This window comes from Pteropus vampyrus, unplaced genomic scaffold, assembly GCF_000151845.1.
Source record: "Pteropus vampyrus isolate Shadow unplaced genomic scaffold, Pvam_2.0 Scaffold154, whole genome shotgun sequence".
NCBI classification, from domain to species: domain Eukaryota; kingdom Metazoa; phylum Chordata; class Mammalia; order Chiroptera; family Pteropodidae; genus Pteropus; species Pteropus vampyrus.
The window spans coordinates 2,544,809-2,552,209 of record NW_011888935.1 but is presented as its reverse complement, the minus strand read 5'-3'; positions in this window follow the sequence as shown (position 1 = coordinate 2,552,209).

The following is a 7,401-nucleotide window of genomic DNA, read 5'->3' as shown; positions in this document are numbered from 1 at the left end:
TCAGGGCAAGGACAGTGGGGAAAGTCACACTGAGCAGATGGGCCCGTTAGACCTTAGGAATTCCGGTCCGTGAGAGATGACAGTCTAGGTGGCTCGATGGTAGCAGAAGGTGTGGGAAATGGACAAATGGACAAAGTCAATGTGGGTTTTCAAGCAGTATGAATTTCAGCATTGTTCTTTTTTCGTCGTCGTGTTGTTTTCCAGGATTTTTTACTGAACTATAATTAACATTTAATATGATATTAATTTCAGGTGTATAACATAGTGATTCAACCGTCACACACATTACAAAATGATAACCACAATAAGTCTAGTTACTCCATTTTACCTTTCTTGGTGATATTTTACGATGTGTGTTTTTTGCTTGATTTAGAGCCACATCCAATTCACAATGGCCCGTTGTGGAAGCGGCTTCTCTCTTTCCTATTCCTAAATTTTAAATACCTGGGCAAGGTGGGCACATTCTCTACCGATGTTACATGGAGACCTTTAAATAAAGTCTATTTCTTCACTAATGCCTGAGATGACAAATTAGCTTGAAATAATTCCTCTTATCTATTTTCATATAAAGTTGATTTTTATTTTTATAACCAGGGGACAAATGGGGGAAAAGATAACTAGGAAAACCTGATTTTTTGAAATTCTCACATTAAATCAGATTATAAATGGACAGAAAATTAGGCTTACAGACAAAACTTGAGCAAGTTGTTAGGTCCCTTGCTGTATCATCTGTCAAAGAGTAAGATTGGATTCAATGATTCAATTGTCATTTTAGGATTGATGCTAAAGAATGATATTCTTTAACATCTGTGAAGAAAAGTACATAAATTATGATTATCTTGCTTAAAGAATGATCACCAAAAAAACCTCAACCATCTAAGCACCGCCTGGATGAAGACTCAAACTCTACGAGCAACCGAAGCCCACTTCCTGTCATGCTCAATCACTACTCCCTCCATCTCCCCCAAACATAACCGCCATTCTGACCCCTAACATCATCAACGACTTTGCTTTTGAATATGATAAAAACGAAATCATACCGTATGCATTTCTTATGTCTGTAAGTCATGTATTGGTCTATAATCCGGTGCTAATCAAAATTCAGATTTATTAACATGGGTGACCAAAGTACTGGGTCTTGGTCCCTATACCTTTGTGTCCTTCAGGATTATTCGGGGAGGAAAAAGTGACTGTGCATTTGGAGGCTGTCGCAAAAGAATCCTTTCTCCTCTTCTGCCCTCCAAATCTCATCTAAGTTCCTTTCACTGGCAGATTTAACTCAGAATTCTACTGGAAAGAGATTCAGGAAAACGTCATTCTGGATTCCTCTCCTGTCATACAGAAAGGGACCAGTATAATGCTGAGCTAAAGGCAGAGCGTTTGGCACTTAGACACTTTTAGATCCGCTTATGGGAGAGAATCAGCCCGTCTGTATTTCTGATCTATGAGTCTCTCTAAGGCTTCAGACCCATTTCCGGCACAAACCCTACAGTGCCCTCCTTAGGGATGCTGGAAAGTCTGCTTCTGTCTTACTTCTTTCAGGACAAGTGAATTAGAAGACCCTCTTCTCTTACTTTGCAGATTGCACAAGGCAGCTTTGAAGAAAAGCAGGCCTGTATATGATCATCGAAGGGTCCCTGGTGTTAGATCAGTATGAAACTCATTATATGGAACGTGGCCACTCCCCACGGACCGTATCTTTCAGATGGACACCAGCTCTTGGGGAAGACGGAATTGAAACCATCGCTATTCATCATCCTCAGCTAATGGAAACCGTTTTCTCCTCTCACCTCGTTTTCCAAGGTGAGGACGCCCTGTCTGCACAGAGGAATCACTGAGAGCGAGGGGTTTTGTTTGTTTGCTTTTCTGTGCATCTAGATGTCCTAACAACGTAATCTCCAGCAGGTCTCCGTAACCAGGCAACGCAGGGCACGCTCCACTTGCGCGGACCTCAATCCACTCTTTCTGCACTATTCTAGCTCAAAATAAGAACAGCGAAGGCAGAACCGCAGAAATTAGATTTGGATCTTTATTACTAAGCGCAATTACTGGGCCCATTTCCTCCTTACGGCTGATCAGAAATTCTGGGCCAAGTGCTTCGAAAACGATTAGAACGACAAATCTCACCTAAGAGGAAAATCAAAGTCAGTTCCCTGTTTTTCTTGCAGAAAAAGAAAAAGGAAGGGCATGGCTTCTTTCTGGTGACAGTTTATGTTGACCCACATGCCTTCTCCATGCGTAATTCAGTCTCAGTGTATATTCAGAAATACTGCCAGTTCCCATGGGTTCACCGGGCGGAGACTAACGGACAAGGTTAAACACAGATGTTCTGGTGCCTGAAATCCTCAAGAGTCCAGCAGGCCCTGAGCTGGTAAAATAAACTCGGGGAGGGCTGTCCGCACCCACTTTTCTAGAGACAAAGTGAGCATAAATAAGCATACAATCAACGGGCCTCCCGGGCCAAGGTCAGAAGCAACCTGGGAACTTGGATTTATGGAGGAAGATACTGTCCATAGCGCTTTGGCTACAAGACAGCACAGAATCAGATGTTCTGGCTTTGCATCGTCAGGGGATCACAAGGAAAAGCAGCCCAGATTGGCACAGACCCCGTCAGCATTTTTTACCATAAATGCTTCATTTACTGGAAATTGAGCTATCAGTTTGCAAAAGATAAAAATGATACTTATGCAAGGTCAAACCACAGCGTTTCTGATTCCCTTGTATTAGCTAAACACGTACAGTCCTAACCCGCCAAATCAAGGGGTAATTGTTTTCCCAAATGGTACCTCTAGCTCTAGTGATTGACGAAATACTTTTACACATGACATCTCACCGCTGCGGCATGTGTGCCCCCATTACACAGATGATTTGATGTGGAAAGAGTTTCATGTGCCAGTTTTAAATATATTCCTCTTACCTCTGGGCCACATTAGCTTCTGTGTGGCCTTAACAGACATGACCATCATTCGTCTCTTCCAAGCACAGGACCCCACGAGAGGGTTCAACAGACGAGAACTACCTGACTCTAATACCTGAGATGAGAGTCCCTCAGACTCTCTGGGCTTCACCTTGTTCGTTTGTACGCTCTGGATATGTGGTCAAAGTTGTCGTGATCCTCATTGACTGATAAGAAATGACAAGAACGAGATTGCGTGGCTGTGGGACTTCTATAATCGGTGGTGGGAATATAAATTAGTATGATTTTGTTGGCATCATGTAATAAAATTTTAAATGTGTATACTATTACTTTATACATAGAATTTTATATCTGTTAAATAATCTATTCCAATGAGATAGTCCCATAAATGTGAAAAAATATAAATAAAGGTATTCCTCACAACATAGGACTAGATTTGTAAAAATATGATATATTCATGCAAGAGTCTCTGCATCTATTACAAAGACTCATGGGCATTTATATTTGTTGACTCGAGCAGAAGCTCTACAGCAGATGTTTTAAAGAAAAGAAATTCCATATCAGCATAGTTGATATCATCCCATTTGTGTGGAAATCAAATAAACTCCAGATCCTGCTATGACCCAGCGTCAGCCATGTCACATTCACAGGAACGGCCCAGCTACCAGAAGGTATTACAAATTAATTTCAGCTTTTGCTCTCGACTTTCAGGAAACACGAAGCAACGTAAAATTCCTCATCCAAAGAACCATCTCTTGAAGCATCTTCTGTATCCACTGCTGCATCTCGTGCTCTAACTCACACTGTCATAGCTCCTGAAGCCTCTCTCTCCTCACACGGTTTCCCAATCTCAACCACAAACTTCGCCCCCAAATCGATCAGCCACTTCCCTTTTTTGTCCCTCTTCTCTCTTCCTTTGGTTCTCTCTGCAGTGATTTCCATAATCTGAATAATAAGGCGTGGAGAGGAGAAAATGCTAAGGGAAGGAACACAATTTCCTTTCCAGGGAGCAGGAGGAAGGGAGATTGACTAAGCATATGCTGGGAACTCTTAACCTTGTAGCAAATGCAACATTATTATACTGGTATCGACTGCGTGTGTGTGTGTGTGTGTGTGTGTCTGTGTGTGTGTCTGTGTGCGTGTGTGTGTGTGTACGTACATACACACACACAGAAATGTCTTCGGGGATGTTGACAAAATTCTTAACCACGATCTCATCCATGAATTTTGTTTTCCACTTTATATCTCTCTCCTTCTATCTCTTTGAATTATTCACAGTAAACATGTTTCGTTCATAATCAGAAATGAGAAACAAACTCATATCGACATGTAAAAAAAGGGATTGTCACGATGCTCACAAGGAATGATGGATGTGAAACAATAAATACACAATTTAAGTCTAAAATATATGTATTTTAAGTAAACACAGTCAGATCGTCTACTTCCTGTTTTCGACACTAAGAAGCTCCATTATTTTGGAATTGTTTTAATGACTCCTACGTGTTGGGGGTTGGCCGGTTTCTTAGCAACAGTTGAACACTCCCCTCTATTGCTAAATTTGTTATTTTACTACCAATCAACTCTACTTAATTTGTGAGTCCACTGCATTGTGACTTGTACGGGATCTAATAACTGACAAAATGCATTGCACAGTTCAAACCAGCTGGCATTCTCCTCATCCATTTGCCCTGGAAGGCATCATTTTTATGGGTCTCTTTGGTGAGCAGGGAGTTAGTTACCTGACGTGTGTTTGTATCCATTTCGGTCTCCCCACACCTACACACCCCCGTACTTCTTTCTAAATAGATATCATTTACTTATTTTTATGATTTGTGAGTCAGACGAGTGTCTCTGAAAACCAAGGTGCCTGAGCAGTTCCCAGCCTTCTGATTCCTGAGTCTCTTCTCAGCTGGGGAAATTCTGAAGAGAGGTTTGCGACACATCCCCGTGAGGCAGAGTCTCCACGGCTGCTGTAACCATCGCCAGAAAACAGGCGCTCCTGGTTCCCGAGAAGGAAGCTTGTTAGTCAGACTCTCCATCCAGAAAGGTCAAGTAGCACCCTAGCTTGTGGCTGGAAATTCTACCCTGGGAATTCCAGGAAGCAGACATGGTCACCTGGCCATTATGTTTACCTCTCAAAATTCCTTCAATGTGGTGACTCGATAACTGAGCAGACACCTTAAAGCAGATCTCATTGGGAAAAGGAAAGAAAGAACGGCCCATCGAAATCCTGAAGGACCTTGAAAGACTGGAAGAGTAGTTAGAAACAGGCTGTCACAGGCTGGCTACAGGACAGACCACTGCGAGGGGAAAAGGTGCCCAAACAGCGGAAAATGGATGACGTTTTGGCTGCACGGAGTCAGGCGTCAGGAAGGGACAGTCCCCCTTCAGCGATGTTACATCAGTATGGAGCAACGTTTCCGTAACTGCAGCAGGGTGCATCTGTCCGTTTCCTTTCCATTCCTTTTGTCCTTCCGAACGGCTTGAGTCGCCCCGAGATGTGGGAGTGGCCGAGTAAGCCCCGGTGAACCAGGACTGTGCTGTGACACATTCCTTTATTTCTGTGGGAGTGGGCGTTGCTGTTTTTTGGAGTGACTTTGGGGATGTTGCTTCACATTCTTGTAGGAAATAAATCAACTTGGCCAGAAGCCTGACTTTTCTACCCCTAAGGTCTCCGTTATGGCTTTGGGTTAATATTGTCACTCTTTGTTTAATACCTTGATCATCCTCCAGGCTTTAAACAACCATAAGGCAAAGACCAAGACTCTCTTTGCCAGTAATTGTATTCCTAATGCCTCGCATGGTTCTTGACCCACATTAGCGCTCAATAAATACAGTACTTGTCAAAAAGATGAGTGATGAATGAATGAGTGAGTTAGAAAGATCTGTTTAGGGTGGTACCCATCAAGATCAGTGGGCTGAGAGGGTACCACAATCTCCAAAATAAAGTTATCACAAAGGTAAAAAGAGATGGGGCCAGAACGACTGTCCCTGGATCTGAGTTAGACGCAGAGGAGGAGGTAGTTGATTATCTTCTATGATGTGGCAGATCCTAGAACTGGCTGAGACCCGTGCTTCCTGGGAAGACCTGTCTTATGAACAAGCTGGGAAAATAATTAAAGAAACAACCTCTATTAATGACATCGGCGCGGGCCTGGCTTACAGACTGACACTGTCTCAGCTGAGCAAAGGACAGGCAGTGTGATCTGCCCTCAGAGGCTTGTCGGGGTCTGAAGAGGTCTCTGCCAGTGCTGGTACCACGTTCCTGGATGGCACGCAGTGTTTATCACCAAGAGTAAGTGCCGTTCTGGACTCAGGTAAATACACAAGTGGTGCTTTCCCCCCCCCGCTTGCCTCTCCTTCCACTGCAGTGTTTCTGGGTCACCTCATCCCACATGAGCCTCATAATCCAGTGGTTTGGCCCCCATCGGGCCCTCACCCAGCTTGCAATCACACAGTCAGTTTCATCTGATCCTGCCATAGAGGAGGTTAGGGTCCCCATGAACATCTCTGGGTAAAGAAGTCAAAATCATTGCAACTCAGAGGGACCTGGTCAGTTGGCTGGAAGTCAGTGCCACTGGGTACAACCCAAACCACCTTCAAATGTCAGCTTCTGAGCTACACTCTGACACCCTCCACTACTCGGGGGACAGGGAATGGCCAGCTGTTTTTCCAGCAAGGCCAACCTCGGCTAGGAGCTTTCTACCCTTCACCACTGTTTGGTCCGCCCATGTGACTCAGAAACTGAATTTCCCGCTTGCCCAGACACCCATAAACAATTAGTGGATGCCAGGATATAAGACGAGGATGCCAATGGACATGAAAGAAGGAGGGACAGAGTGTCAGACTGTCTGTCTGACTTTACAGTCCCGTAAGGACTTGAGAGCCACACCGTGGGACTCCCAGAGCAAGTCTGTCTACCTAAAACTCGATAGAAGGACACTTCTGCTACATAAAGGCCAAAGGAGACTGAGTCCATTAAACTCGGCCCATCTCTCACCGGCACCGCCTCTAGTTCTCCATCCGATGTGTCATCTCCCCCGAGCTATAAATCGAATCACTTCACCCTGCAGGTTAAAACTGTCTATGTGATTCTCACGATCCACAGAATCAAATCCTTGCCTCACGCCTCTCCATGCATCCTCGAATTTGTGTTAGCCATACCGATTTTTAAAACTTCTTTTTAGATATTTTAAGTATAAAATAATACATACTCAAAAATGAAACAATTTCAATGGCACAAAGAAAAAAAAAATTCGTTCTCTCTTTGATCTCGATTTCTCTTCCTTTAGCAAAAAACTGTTAATGCTTTGGCATTTAGCCCTTCAGGTCTTTTTTCTACATATAAACTTTTATGTATGAGAGTTACATTCTGACTTACCAAACCAACTAATACACGCATGAAAGATACATAAAAACAGACAGAAACATACAAAGAGGAAGCGATATACACGGGGAAGTTCAGGCCACTATTCTCAATGAGC